The sequence below is a fragment of the Lactuca virosa genome, chromosome 4 (genome assembly GCF_052849685.1).
Source record: "Lactuca virosa cultivar CGN04683 chromosome 4, Lactuca_virosa_CGN04683_v6, whole genome shotgun sequence".
NCBI classification, from domain to species: Eukaryota; Viridiplantae; Streptophyta; class Magnoliopsida; order Asterales; family Asteraceae; genus Lactuca; species Lactuca virosa.
In genome coordinates this window covers 304,055,775-304,071,991 of record NC_136429.1, presented here as the reverse complement: position 1 = coordinate 304,071,991, position 16,217 = coordinate 304,055,775, and the positions used below count along the sequence as shown (strand labels likewise).

The 16,217-nt window shown below is 34.3% G+C and overlaps 1 long non-coding RNA gene across 3 annotated transcripts; it reads right to left on the bottom strand.

The window, feature by feature from the left end:
* Positions 1–213: 213 nt before the first annotated feature.
* Positions 214–3,561, bottom strand: LOC145108444 (uncharacterized). Of its 3 annotated transcripts, none has more exons than XR_013708276.1 (5): positions 3,282–3,561; positions 2,039–2,730; positions 654–1,956; positions 510–565; positions 214–425 (listed from the first exon to the last, which is right to left on the bottom strand). It is a non-coding gene; the product is annotated as an uncharacterized LOC145108444 (long non-coding RNA). The 3 variants fall into 3 exon arrangements; XR_013708274.1 differs by having other exon boundaries at positions 654–856; XR_013708275.1 differs by having other exon boundaries at positions 654–856; positions 2,039–2,540.
* Positions 3,562–16,217: the final 12,656 nt, after the last annotated feature.

Below are 16,217 nucleotides of genomic sequence, written 5' to 3'. Positions count from 1 at the left end.
ACGGGAGCGGAAATAGCTGCCCCCGCCCCCAGATCCCCCGTTTACATAGCCCTTGGTCCCACCCCCGGTTACTTCCATCACCCCCGGTCCTGCCCCCGGTTCCCTCGGCTTAAAATTGGATTTTTTTGCTAAAAAACTGCTTTGTTTTAGGCTAAAAGGACTATTTTTAATAACTTTAAAAGCTTAAAACCTAATTTTTTAGAAATTATAAAATTAAAAATCCAACATTACGAATCCAACATTAAAAAACGACAATTCCAACAATCTTACAAAGACAAATCCAACATTATAAATGTAAAATACGACAAATCCAACATTACAAATATAAAATACTAACATGTCAAAAAATATATGACGAATTCACTACATCTTTAATATCCATTAATTGCCTTCAACTCTTCATTCATTGACATTTGAATATCCTCCTTAAATAAATAATCAAAAATAATAATAAAATAAATTGGTATATTAGTTTATTCAATACAAAACGACAAATTGAACAATCTTACCTCAATTCCCTAGTCGTCTTCATCGGAATGTAAATCACCGCTATCAATAACACAACCTGACAAAGAAAAAAATAAATAAAGGTAATAATAAAAATATATTAAAATGAATAAAACAAATAATCATTCAAGCAAAGTCATACACACCTTGTTTACCCGCCCATAGCCAATTTTGAGTGCATATGATAGCTTCAATTGTTGACGGAAGAAGTCTGCTCCTATGTGGACCAACGATTCTACCACTTGTAGAAAAAGAGACTCTTAAGCGACAGTGGAGATAGGAATGACTAATATGTCTTTTGCAATCAAACACAATGTAGGATACTTAACCCCATTTAACTTTCACCAACCTAACACATCAAACTCATGAATCAGGGGTAAAGTGTCTTCCTCTAAGTACCTTTCTAATACATTTTTTACAAAAACTTTAGTAGTAGAAGAATTACATGAAAAGAAAGCATCTAATCAGTCCATGTCACTTCCGGGAGCTGCATCTCAACCAGAAGTGGGCTTACTAGTAATATCATCATTACTCGCTTGACTCATATCGTGTGTGTGTGTGTGTATATATATATATATATATATATATATATATATATATATCTTCACAAATTTGACGCACTTTCTGAATTTCATCTTTTACATTATCTACTCCACAGATAATAGGAAAAAAAATACTCTAGGAGCTTCATCTTAAACCTTGGATCCAATATCGTCGCCATAGCCAACACCTCCTGGCTTTCTTACCAATACTCATCAAACTTTGTAATCATATTTTCGAACATTTCACTTATATCAATGAAACTAGATGTATCCTATTTCTTTAGAGCAATCTTTATTTCACATATTTTGGGGAAAAATGTTGGTTGTTGGATATTTTGTTTCCGAAAATAATTTTGTGACATTATAGAAGATTTTTTAGTCTATCACAAAGCTCACTTGCCAAAGCCCGCTCTTTCTCATCAGGCGCACTCTTATATTGGGGCTTACGTTGTTGTAACCGATAAAACACCTTCTTGTATTTCAAAGTCGTGGAAAACATTAAATAAGTAGAATTCCATCATGTCTTACAGTCAACAACTAGGTTTTTTTCACAAGAAATATTCTCAAACTTTGCATTTTTTTGAAATGTATCAAGTCTTTTTGGTGTAGCTGTCCAAAAACTACAACTGTTACGCATTTCTCAATCCCATGTCCAAAAACATCCAACCCACTCCTCACAATTAAATTCAAAATATGCGCAACACATCACATATGAAATAAGCTTCTACCCAAAATCAAGCTATCAAAAGGAAGTTTGTCTACCATCAAAACTATAATGCAATTATTTGTTAAACAATTTTCAACAGTTAAAGTTGATAATTTTCTATCTATGTTCCAGTCTAACAAACTATCCATCAACACATTAGTTAGTTTCTCAGCAGTTTGGGGATGTGGCACATATATAAACCTATCGGTTAACAAAAATAAATTTAATTTAATTAAAGAATGCTACTAATAGATTAAATAAATTAATATAAATTAAGTATTACCTCAAAAGACGACTTTGTAATTGCCAAGAATGATCAATGAAATGGGCTGTCACTGTCATATATTTTTTTTTGGTAGTTAGCAGTCCACATGTCGGTAGTTATTGCAATCCTGCCTTGAATACTCTCCAAAAAATGCATCATCCTTGCCTTTTCCTCACCGTACAACTTCATGACATCAGATCTAGATCTAGCTGTGTTTCTACAAATTGGCCTAAAAAGTGCTTGGAGCCCCCGACAAAAATCTCTAAAGCCTCCGTGTTGAACAATTCTAAGTGGGTAATAATGTTTTGTGATCATTTTAGCAAGATCAGTTCGCGAATCATCATTATTAAACCGATGTCTTACTAAAATTGATCCCCCACTTTCATCTGTCTTAGATCTTTTTCCGATTAACTGACTCTGAAAATCATCAATTTTCTTTTGCCGATTTCGTATTTTGCATGACTTATGGTGAGTATGCATCCTCTTGGTTCCATTTTTGGTTGTATAAGTAATTTCCTTTCTACAATACTTACATACAACCTTTTTAGTTCCATTAAAATCTTCATAGGTAAAATGAGGCCACATTAGAGATTTAAATTTCATTTGTTTCTCGTTACAGTCAACTGCAGAATTTGCGGTATCATTAACCGTGTTTGAATCATTGGGTTGATTCGGCTCTGAAGACATGATTACATAAATCTAAAAATGGTCTAGGTTCACACAAAAATAGAAAATCAGCATTACCATATCAACATTACACAAAAACAGAAAATCAGAATTACTAATTTACCATATCAGCATTAGATAAATAAGCATTATCATATCATCATTACATACATCAACATTACCATATGAGCATTACATAAACCAATTACAAGTTCAACAACAAATTCTGAGAAACTCAAACCCAAAACATATGACATAACTAAGAAACTCAGTGATAGGTTCAGTTATAATTAAATCACAAAACTGTGAAAGAATCAAACCCAATACATAAACAATAAATCTGAAAGAAGAATTGTACTGTAGAAGAACTCTTATGAAGCCAATATACTCATATATGACACCCAAAACATAAACACCGAACCAAACTCAGTTGAAATCGATAGAAATCATTGACTATTCGTTGAAATCGACACAAATCATAAACAATAAACCAAACTCAGTTGAAATCGACAGAAATCATAAACAATAAACCAAACTCAGTTGAAATCGAAAGAAGAGGAAGCCTGGAAGAGGAGAAATCAGAAATCAAGCTAACCTATTCGTGTAATCGTGTTCGAATTGTGGAGGCTGGAGAGACGAAGTCGCTGGCTCGTTGCGCTCGTTCTTCATTGGACGTTGAAGATGACGTCAGTCGATTAAGACCGGAATAAGTCGACCAGCAGCAGTGGGCACTCCAGGCACTCCGATTTCGTCGATGGGGTTGTTCGATTGGCCGATTGGGACAGCGTCTTGGCCTTTTGGGTGAAGTCGTCGACTCGTCTCACAGTGAAGTGAACGAACGAAACGGGAAAGTGGAATTGGAAACGGGAAATGGAAAGTTGAAACCTAACCTAAACATAAAATTGGAAAATATATTTTGTATATATTTTTTATATTAAATATATATTTTTTACATAAATGTACAATCGGGGCCTCCGCGGGAGTACGGGACGAAAATACCGACTCCCGACCCCGGTCGCGAAAAAAAACGGGGTCTAATTCTGCCCCCGCCCCCGCTCCCGCTCCCGATTTTTTTTTGAAGATTTAGTCTCGTACGGTATCAGGGTCCTACGGGAACGGGGTCCCATGATAGATTTTTACATCCGTATTTTGGTGGCTATATTTGTAATTTGGGTTTTTTTAACTATTTTCCACAAAATAATTAAGGTATTAGGCTATTTTTGGAGTAATTAGGTTTGTTTATTATTTATTACAAAAAATAAAATGAATTAAAATAAACATATAGCCAACCTAAATGGTTCTTTAGAACAGATGCTAGAAACCACGATCTAAGGTTTTGATTTCACGATGGATGCTTTAGGCAGTCTAGGAATGGTTCGATACACCTGATTGAGAATGAGGAAGGGAAGGTTGATATCACGATGTCTTATTTTCTACATCTTAGGGGGTGTTTGGGATAGCTTTTTAAACTAAAAAGTCCATTTTAGAAAAGAACTTTTTGATTCATGTATTTTTCCAAAAGATAAATTTTAAAATGTGTTTGTTTAAACTTTTGAATGGGCAAAGGGAAAAAAGGCAAAAGTTGCTAAAAGTCACAGATTCATGACTTCTTGACCCCTCCTTTTTCTTCTTCTCAAAAAGATAATTTAGAAGATCTTTTCAAATTACCAAATAACTTTTGAAACTTTTGACTTTTTGGAAAAACCAAAAGTCCCAAAAGTCATTTAAAAAGCAAAGCCAAACACCCTCTTAAAGTCGAAACGGAAGACGATGATCTAGGGGTTTAGGCGGGCGATGTTCCGATGATGGTGGTTTCCGCCAACGACGGTGGGCTACGAATGATGGTCCGATCATGTGAATGATTTGGGCTTTTGTTCTTTTTATGTGTGATGAGAGTATAGAAAATGCCGATGGAAACATTTAGACCCGTCAATCTACACTTGAAAGTCATCGATCTGCACATGAAAGTCGCCAATCTGCATTTCAAAAACATCGTCGTCTGCTCCACCGATCAGTACCACTGCCGAACCATCGGAAACCACCACCAACACTACCCACCAGTTGATATATCATATTATCTTTACATCTCTCTCTTCTATAGAATTGGAAGTCTTGAACCATAAATCAGTACACAATGGAGGCACTGGAATGCTCCATACCTCGTCAGCACCCTTCAACGCCCTTTAACATCTTTAGTAGTCACCATATTCTCTCATCTACCATAAAGATATGTCGGAAATGTAATTTTGGGTCGATTATTGTTTGAATGTATTGATTCTAGTTTTGATTTCTAATTTAAATTTATCGTTTGATCTGTATTTTTTGATTTTTTTTCGCGTGGGAGACGATGAAGATGAAGATGAATCTCGTTGGGAGAAAAAAAATACGAAAGATAAGTTAATGGAGAAAATGTGCAAAGATCCAAACCAGGTTAACTGGGATACAGTCAACAAGTATCTGCATAATTCGATGTTAACCCAGGTCTCAGTGGACACATGCCAATAAACGTATGGAAGAAATGTCACCTGAATTTGGATTGATTGAATTAGTATTTCTTATGGAAAAATTGTAATTGACAATTGAAATATGTTTTTTGTAATGCAGAAAGCTAATTGATTTATGTTGATTTCAATTCCTGGACCATTTGGTATGATGTTTTGATTGTTAATGATTTTTTCCCTAAGACTTATGTTTTTTAAGGGGATTAGGGATTAATTTGATCATGTTTTGAGCTATTTGGTATATCTCGTTAGTAACATGAGTTTATGGCTAGCTATCGATTGATTCTATATGTGGTGATGTTTGGAATGCTTGAAATGCTGAAATCATATGTGGTGATGAAGTGAATTAATTAATGAGCTTAAAGATTGTATATTTAGTTGATTAACCACATATCATTGATTTGGAATAACTATTAAGACTTTTTTTAAGAATGTGTTTTTACTTGGCATGACTGTAAGGTATAGCAATATACTAAAGGTGTGGTGATGTAATGACTATTCTGCCATTGGATGTAATCTCATCTTTAAAGAACAATATGTTAAAAATGACAACATACACAAATAACATTATTGATTATATACATTATTTAAATAAGCATTTACATTAGATGATGTTTTTAGGATTTAACAAATGTGATTTATCATTTACGTTACAAATATCTTACATTTGTCGGGATCTCTGTCACCAAGCCCCAAAATTTTGTCGAAGTGTTGATTGGAAAAATTGATATCAATTATCAATTTTTTGGTCTAAGAATAGAACATGACTCAAAAACAATATCAATTATGTATAAAAGACTTGAGTTTAAAAAAATACATGAAATATTTTTGAATTAAAAAAATAAAAAAGAGACTTTTGTAATTTTGTACAATTGAGATGTAAATAATAACAATTTAACTACAATTCACGTAATATAATGTAGCAGATATTTTCACAAAAGCTTTACCGGAGTTAACATTTAATAGGATTCTTCAAGGATTAGGAATGATGGAAGCAGAATTTGTTCCTAATTTTTCTTCAAATTGAAATTGCGAAAAGCTATTGTTCAAATGCGAATGAATGCGACCAGTCGCGACAAGTCACAATGGGTTTTTGTTCTCTGTTCTAGTGTTTTATTTTATGTTTTTACTATTTATTTGTGCAGTTTTTGTTCATAGTCATGTTTTTATTTTCAAAAATTTTCAAAAATTCAAAAAGATTTTTATTTTCAAAAATATTCAAAAATACAAAAAGATTTTGTTTTCTTCAAAATTTTGAAAAATCCAAAAATATATTTTTTCGTAAAATTTTCTAAAAACCCAAAAATATTTTTCTCTTTATATTTTTAATCAAGAACACTTGTTGTTCTAGCACGCAACAAAAGAATTGACAGAGATCTCTTGTTTCACAATACAAATTATTAGTTAAGTGTGCGTAGAAGCATGCTACAACATGTTGTCCGAAGCCTCATAAACTCTTTGTTTGTGAAGCCTTAATCAAAATTTATTGTTCTAAGAATTTCTTTCAAATAGGTTGTATTAACAAAAGTCATCGAGCTACATTTCTCTACTTATTTCGGAGTTTAGAGATGTCTGCTTGGTCACTATTTCATAGCAGGGGTACTATGGTTCTTTTTATCCAATCTTGGAAACCGATGATGGCTTGGTTATATACAAACCTATACATATGGTTCCTATTCTAAAATAAAAGGCATTGATGGTGAATTCTTTATAGTGAATTCGTTTACACATTCTAGTATGCAACTATGAATTGACGACATGAACAATCTATGTTTTAATGTACCAACATCATTCCATTAAATTCTTTTGTCCATATCTCACTCACATTTCACATAGCACCCCTAGGTTTCGGGTAAAAACATCTCAGAACATATGTGTTATAAAAATATGTGCGATGATCGTCGTACTGTCACCTTGGGATACGTGATGCACCACCAACCTTTCCTATTTTGTAAAATCTCATTTCTCTTGCAAAATCACACTCGTCACTCGAGTTCCACAAGGTTTTGAGTACAAAACAACCCGATCCATGACTTCGTAAAGACTGGGCTTATGATCATACATCAATTTTACCATGGTATGTATGAGGTCGCTATCAACATGTACTTCTTTCTAAAATCTTCTCTCGCATTTTCACACGCATTCAATTGGAATCCTTGAGGTCTTAGATCAAACCAACTCGAACCAAGATTTCATAAATTCTAGTTTATGATTCTTCTAAACTTTAGTTAGTGTTCCGAAAAGCAACATTGTAAGAAGGTAACCATGGTTGTAATTTCAATGGACTCTATTTCAATATATGCAATATTGGAGGGTGGATCAGTGATTACGAAACTGCATCAAACTGAATTGGCATATTTCTTTCTTACGGATAGACTTATTGATGTTAATGTGAAGATTCTGTTGTGAACATGTTTGTAACACCCGTGTTCTAGCCCGGTTAGCTTTATATGTTTAGGGGATAAAGATGGAGTTTTGAAAAAAAAAAACTATGTGCCACGGCATGGAGCAAGGATGACCACATCGTGGTATCGAAAGAAAGCACACATTTTTTATTGGACCGCCACGGCGTAGCAAGGGTTACCACGGCGTGGCAGTTATTCTGGCCCAAGCCCATGATTCTTTTAGGTTTCCCTTCGTATTTAAACCCCTCTAAGTCATTTCTAAGGTTCATTACCAGCCTTTAACACCCTTTTACCTAAGAGAAGCCCTAGTCGTAATTCCCTTGGTGATTTGTGATCTTTTGGATCATTTTTTGGCTTAGAGAAGAAGAAAAGAAGGAGAAGAAGGTGCTCTAGTGGTGGATCCTACAAGGAAACAACATCATCAACATATCACATTGCTTCTAGACCTTTGTAAGTGTCAAAGGCTCAAACTTTATGGCTTGAAGTGGTTAGATCTAAGATATTGTCCCATGTTCTTAATATCTAAGCAAGTTTGAATGGAAGGAACACATAAAGTTGGCAACTTTATGACTCTCCTAAGTCCCATGAGAAACATATATTGCAGATCTAGACGTTGGTTCGGGTTTCTTGACCTTGCAGATCTTGACGTTGGTTTGGGTTTCTTGACCTTGCATGAGTTTTCTTAACCTAAAATGAACTCTACACATGTATTGGACGTGCATGTCTATAACACTCCCATCTTTATGCTAGATCTGGTATTAGAAACGCTTATGGAGGGGTTTGGTTATGGAATTTTTCGAATTAAGGGCTTAATGGTTAAGATATTATTGTACTTAGCTTTATTTATACCTAAGGTTTGAGATCTTGATCTCTTTGGGTGTCTCAATGGATAAACTTGGAAAATTTATCCATCTAGACCATAGAAAGGACCAGATTTGAGCTATGGTTTAGCTAATTCGTGAGTCAGGTGAGTCTCTTCACTATACATGTGGGTCGAATGAACTAATGCCGACCTACTAGAATGTGTTATGTAGGATGCTAGTTGTCTTTGTGACTATTGCATTGTATGTTGGGTTGGGCCCATTAACATGCTTGTAGGGTTGGGCCCATTTATACGAGTGGGCTAGTCCCATTAAATGTTGGGTCAGGACCATAGTATGTTGGGCTAGATCCATTGTTTGTTGGGATAGGCCCATTTGTATGACGGGTTCGACCCATTTATTAAGAAGGGCTAGGCCCAGTAAAATGGCTTGGGCCTAATGTATAAGCTAGGCCTGATGTTATGTATGGTATGTGGTATCTTGGGGAACTCACGAAGCTTTATGCTTACGGTTTTATGTTTATGGTTGTAGGTACTTCCGACACGAAAGGGAAGGGACCGACATGACTGCACAACATCCCCTAGAGTTTCCAGCATTGGCTATTTATGATTTTTTCTCTGCTGTTTAAATGAGATAATTGTTGGCTTTTGATACGAAATAAAAGTTTGTTTTTCACAAAAACCAGCAACGGCAGACTTTAAAAATAACGAGTTTAATTTTAGTTCATAAGAAAACCAAACCATCATGGATTCATTTATAGAGATTAGAATGAAATAAAACAAACCATAGGATGTTTTAGAGATAACCTTTGAAGCTTTTGAACCCACTTGGTTTTGGGGTGTTGATGAAGATAACAAAAGATCAAAGTGTATGATCTTCTCTACAAGTATCCACCATCAAGAGTAAGGCACCATGAAATGCTAGTTTCCTTCTTGTATAACTTTGATCTTCAAGCCTTAAGTGCTTAAACGATTAAGCACTAAAGGGAGACACAAAGTGAACACTAAAATGCAAGCACCATCTTCAAAAGATAGAGAGAAAGGTCTCTCTTGGTGCTCACGGTTTTGGGAGAGAAAAGGGAGAAGAATATGAACAAAAGAACTTGCCAAAATGAACTCCCAATACTATTCTTAATTACACCATGTAAAGAAACACCTTTTGATTATAATACTCTAAAGTATTATAAAGCAAAAAGTCAAAGGGGACAAGGCATGGATTATAATATTCTAAAGTATTATAATGCATAAAGTAACAAGGGACAAGTGTGGGAATGAAGACAAAAATTTGTCTCCAGCTCTTTTAATCATGGTAGAGTAAGTTCTTAACTTATCTATGGTTAACCAAAAGGTCCAAAACTTTGTACATGACTTATAATATAATATAATATCATATAATAACTAGTTTGTTCTTTCTTTCATTATTATTTTCATAAAACAATAATTATTCTCTAATTAAATACAAGAGTTGAATTATTTATTAATATCAAATACATAATAAATATTCAATAAGTGCCAAGTTGATAAAGGCGTGACCCTATATGATCATATATTATTAGCAATATCACTCAATAATGATTCTTAGGCATATAGATTCAACAATCTCCCACTTGCACAAGATTCATTAAAGACTGATATAGAGAGTAGCTGACGTCTAACAACAGGCTACTGCCCCTAACAACATATGAAGGGTGCCATCTCATCAACAACCAATTCCAGGAGCTCTATGCTGCAATTGTTACTAAAGGTGTGGTATCTATTATTCCTTTGTCTCAGACATCATGTTGAAACATGAGATATGGATCGCGATCAATCTTATTTAGTGTTCAACTTTAACTAAGGCCTTAGATGCCATGCTCTCAACGAATAAGAGGGACAAATCCCATCTTGACTACATACGCCTATCAATGCAGTTCATGTCATACCCAACGATGTCCTTTTTGACGGCCTTTTACGAAACAACGTTGAACCATGTCTTAGCACAACAAGCCTTACACTTCAAGTCCCAAATATGCATCTCAGGTCTAAGAATACAAAGATCATATTGACTACATATGCCTATCAATGCAGTTCATGTCATACCCAACGATGGATTTTATGAAAGTCCCTTTACGAAACAATGTTGAACCATGTCTAAGAACAACAATCCCTACACTTCAATTCCCAAATATGCATATCAGGTCTAAGATTAAAAGATACAACCTTGATCAAAACATCACTCTTGACTACGATCCATAAAGTGTTTTTGATGCGGGTCAAGTCTAATACTTATTCTCCCAATCAAGTACCTATGAAGTTGGTAGCAGCTCTTTGCTATTCTCATCTCCATGAGAATCCACCAATCCACTCATATTAGACTTACCTCATAGATGCTCCCGCAACTATGAACGACTATAGACATTTAGAATAACCTAGTTATTCAAGGATTTAAACATGCTAATATAGAACACAACTATTATTTAATGAAAGACACATATCCAATATATAATTCATTACAATATATGTTGCTTTATTTTTCCAATATCCAAATACTAAATTTCAATCAAATATATCTACTTGTGTCAATAATGCTCTATAGCACCATCTTGACTTTCATGCTTTAGCTAATGAAGCAATTTTGTTAAGTAGATTTGAGAAACTTAATTTGTGTAAACTTTGCGAATACAATCATTTTCGGTTTTATATATATAACTCATATATAAAGAAAAAATATTGAGAATGAATTAGATGCTTGAATATGACTTAGATACTAATACTTACGTAATGGAATTACTCATAGTCATAACGAACTATACATTAAGCATCTTTGTACGTGGTTTTCCAAACCACGAGGTACTCTAACTCTTATGTGTAACTGTAATTGAAATCTACATGGAACTACTATCCATGTAACCATCTATTCATTTATAATGAGGACACGCACGATTGTGACTGAGAGTCATCTCAATATATTTGAAAAATTAGCACATGTGTAACAACTTTAAACATAGCTCTCTTTCAAATACTCTGTAGACTAGGAATATTTCTCTAGTTCTCACAAGTACTTTGGAATTTTCCTATAAGTCACACAATGACTTGTTCTCAGATTATAATGGTATCATTCGACATGCTCTAAGTGTCACACCCCAAAACCGGAACGGTGGAAACGTTCTGGGGCGGAGGACGTCATGTATAGTATCACAACAATGCATAATATTAAACAAGCAACAACATCATCCATTTCATTAATAGTAATAGTTTTAATACAAGTGTTCTGTGTATAGTTTTGAAGACACCAAAAATGAATAAACAAACTAAAGATGAGTCTGAAAGCTACTCCGTCTTCTCAAAACCTGCCATCGGTACCTGTCTACTGATGACCTGAGGATACAGGTTATTTTGAAAGAGTTTATCAGCATTAAAGCTGGTGAGTTCATAAGTATTTTAGTGTCATTGTTTGTATAAGTTTGAAGCAATATTGGTAACAGTGTAATGTACAAGTTTGTAAGTGTTTGTAAATGTTTGAACTTCCTAGAAAATCCCATATTTTCTACTAAAATGCAGTCTTCTACCAAGATCCGACTGTTCTGTTCGTTTGTTCTTTGTAAAAGAGTATATTTTCCTAAATATGACTATCATTATCAAAATATGTTTACATTGTCGTTTATGTAAGAAGATTACATAGTGAATGTAATAGGAAAATAATGTTGTACTGTAGTTTTATCTAGGTAACTACTCATGTACTAACTACCTTTAAACTTGTTAGTTAATTAAGGTAAAATGTGATATGATTGTACCATGCTAACTGTTGGGTTTTGAGCATTCTAACACTCCTATGGTGTACATGCAACCGTATAAACCTTGGATCTATCTTTTCTCTATTATACATGCAAATTTTAACTATTCCAAGGTTTCATCCTAACTAGCATATTATGAAGCACCTATACTACAAAGTTCTAGTTAGATGACATACCTTTTGATGTAGCCTGATGTCTTCAAGCTTTAAGAGCTTAGCCCCAATAGTGTGGAAGCCTCAAATGGAATCACAAATCACCAAAACACCTTAGAAGAACTTGAGAGAATATGTATGCACACTAAAATCGACCCACTTTTATTTTCACACACTTGTGCCAATTTTGTGAGCCAAGGACCCCTTTATATATTATGGAGGATTAGGGTTACATCCATGTAAACCCTAATACCTATGACCTTTCATTTACATAGGATCCATGGGTTAAAAGCTCCATGGACCATCCATGAAAGCTTAGCCCAACCTAAATGAACTTGGCCCATTCCATATATATAAGAGTCCATATTTAATTAGTTCTTTTTGATCACTTAATTAATTCTAAATTAATTCTTGATCAATACTAATTAAATAATACGATTCCATATTAATATATTAGAACTTATAATATATTAATATAAATCATAAATATACTATTCTCAAAAGACTATCCATATAAATTGTGCCGGTGAAGTGCAACCCAAATGGACCATGCCGGGTCGGGTCAAGTACATACCAAATATAGTTATGGACTTAGACATTAATCCAACAGTCTCCCACTTGGATAAGTCTAAAACTATTATTGAGTATGACTTCAAAACCTAACTGGCAATCGTAGCTCTTAAAGCCGCTGTCGAACTCTGACCTTGTCAATGACTTGTCCATTAGATAAGGGATCATATATTCCTCCATTTTAGATATCATATGGACTGAGACATGGATTATAATCATTCTCTCTGTCCATTTGTTGTTTCCCGATTTTCGATTTATGATGACTGACTGATTGAACAAATCAAATCAGTCCTGGCTTGGCCAAGCACTCACATGTGTCATCGCTAAATCATCGAGGGGCCCACAGATATCGCTTTTATCCCGAAGGTAAAAGGAATGGATAAACTTCGACTCATATGGCTTGTTCTACTACTTGTTGAATCATACACAAAGGCACGTTTTATAACATCGAGTTACCAAATGCGTTTTCGTGCAATCAATGTATAACCAACTCATAGTAACAACTCATATCTCTAGGTTTGAAGAATATAAGATATTATCGTCTCATGATCACTCGTGATAAAATCCATGAAGTGATTCAAATGAGCGCGGGTTGAATCCAATACTCAGAAATTATGAGCACTCATGAGTGTTGTAGCACTACTTTGTCCACGAACTTGGACCTCTACAAACCAACCCATGACAGTCTTGATTCATATCTAGTTCCAACATATGACCGACTGTGGATGGTTTGAATAACTTAATCATTCAGGAAGAGCGATTTAGTTATTCTGGAAGTCAAAACATGCAAAGTGAAACACAAGAATAAATGAATCAAATATGGTATCAAACCCTATGAATATAAATAAACACTTTTATTTATCACCATACTGATTACTCATTATTCATTGTTTCGGTTTTATCAACTTTATACTTGAATTAAAAACACTAGTTGTCCCATGCTCCAAGCATGTACACTATGTTTTTCTTAAACAATAGCTTTGCCATACACCAAGTATGCACTCTATGTTTGTCTATGATCCTTACTTTGTGAAATAAACCAATTGAACATAATTTCAATGATTCTAATTTCACACTCCCAAATCCTTATCGAAAAATGTGAGAATTTCAAATTCCTATCATTTATCGAAATCTGTTTAGATTTTAAACTTATATGCACTGAACCTCCTGTAATGAATATGTACAAAGTCACAAAGACTTGTCAATAGTCATTATAAGGTATTCCAATGGAGATCAACTCCATGGAAACTAAGTCTCATATTCAAAGTACATTTCTTTGGACATGCTTCTTGCATTAATTTTTCTAATCTTACACAGATAACTTCCACCTATGGAGACAACTCCATATTCTCATTTTGACTATCACTTCTGAATAAGAGATGCCTTTTTTCAGAATATGTCAATATGGTCCTTCCAAAATTAGCACTACACTTCCAACTGTCCCTGAGCAACCAATCTTTGGTAAACCTCAGATTGTCCTCGACAATTGCTTAATCATTTTAGTCATATCTAATTCTATACCTTTTCCCTTCTTAATGCCTCTCGGCATTTGAAAAATTTAGAAATGACAAATATTATAGCACATGCAATCGATCCTGTACCCAAAGCAAATGGTACACGATTCATGATGTCTCACATAAAGACATGATTCTAGACCAGTCTTTTGCTACAATATTTTTATTTGCCATGTTTTCAAAATTTGACTATGAAGAGGGATGTCGTAATCATAATCGAATTTTGAGAACACAATATATAGAACTGAAATGAAGTATATCCTCTCCCTTAATTATAGCAAAACAACTTTTTCAATCCCTGCAGCCTCACGAATTGAAACTTTTTGCTTTCTATAATTAACATTGCTAACTTGCAACACTAACAATAATTATCATGCTCCCACTAACATGATGATTATTAGCATAACACTTATGCTCCCACTAGCTTTGACATGTACTCAGAAATCAGCTGGACTTCTAGAAATCAATACTTTATTGACTTTCTTACCAAAGTTCAGATTTCTGATACGAGATGCTTTGATAAAACTTTATCAAAATCATACACCTTTCCTTAGATAGCATGCATGTGTGTCTAAAAAATTTCAGAACTATGAAAAGGGATGCCGTAATCATAGTCTCAATTGTTTAGACCTTTTGCCATCTGCTTCAAATCTACTTGGTGGAAGTGTTCCTCACCATCATTTTCATGAATCGGAGAGAAACCTTATGACCCTTAGATTTTATGGTGTATGTGTTCTTATCTATGTGAATCGTCAAAACCATAGTCACAAGACAAGGATAATGAGAAATCCAAACTCATATGGACTGAACTTATGCAATCTTAACTTCTTGCCACCTGGCAGTACAGGGCCTGCCATTGCTTCCAAGTTGTTATGCAACCAATTGAGAACTTTCAGAACTCCTATGCAAAGCCAACTTTAACTGGAATGGGCACAGAATATGTCAACACGATAGGTTATAAACCTCAAGTCGTGTGCTAGTGAAGAACCTCAGGTTTTATTCTTGATTAGTTCTTGAAATTCTTTTTAGGATCTTTAAGACTCCCACTATCCTCTTGACATATAAGACTATCTTGCCAAATATTCAAGAGATAGTGCGGATTCTTTATCAAGACAAACACTTCACATAATTGGCCTTAGTTGGTCTTTGTTTTATCCAAAACATCACAACTTACCAATTTCAAATGTACAAGAGTAGGACACTTTTACTCTTACATTTGACAAGTGTTTTAAACCTTTCTTTAAGATATGTCACTCAAGTTACAATCTTGGAGTATGACTCTAAGAATTGTTTTGGAACGAAGTATGACTCATCTTCCTGATCTAACTATTTCAACAATTCATGACTTCTCTTCTTAGTCATAAGAATGCACTAAGATGACCTTTAGAGGACTAATTGTGATATGATTTCTAAATCATTAAGATGATCACAAACATGATACTAAAGTACTCTCCCATCTTTTCAGATTTGAGAAACTTTTATCTTTATGCCTAATTTGATTCTTCCCATTCGTTCTGCCATACATTGAGACTTTTCCAATGTTTCAGAATTATACTTAAACTTGTAAGTATAACCATATTTACTAAACTTTAGTAAATCAAATAGTCTTAACGAGCTTTGTGGTGGACATGACCAGTGCACAAGAATGTGTACTCGATCCCTTTAGTCCTTCACTTGACTCATACATCCATGTGAACAAGTAATTAGTCTTGATTTTCCAATGCTTGAAAGTTCTCATTCATCATACTATTCAACTTGCATGATTCTATGTTTCGGTCCAATTGAAACTTGGTCGA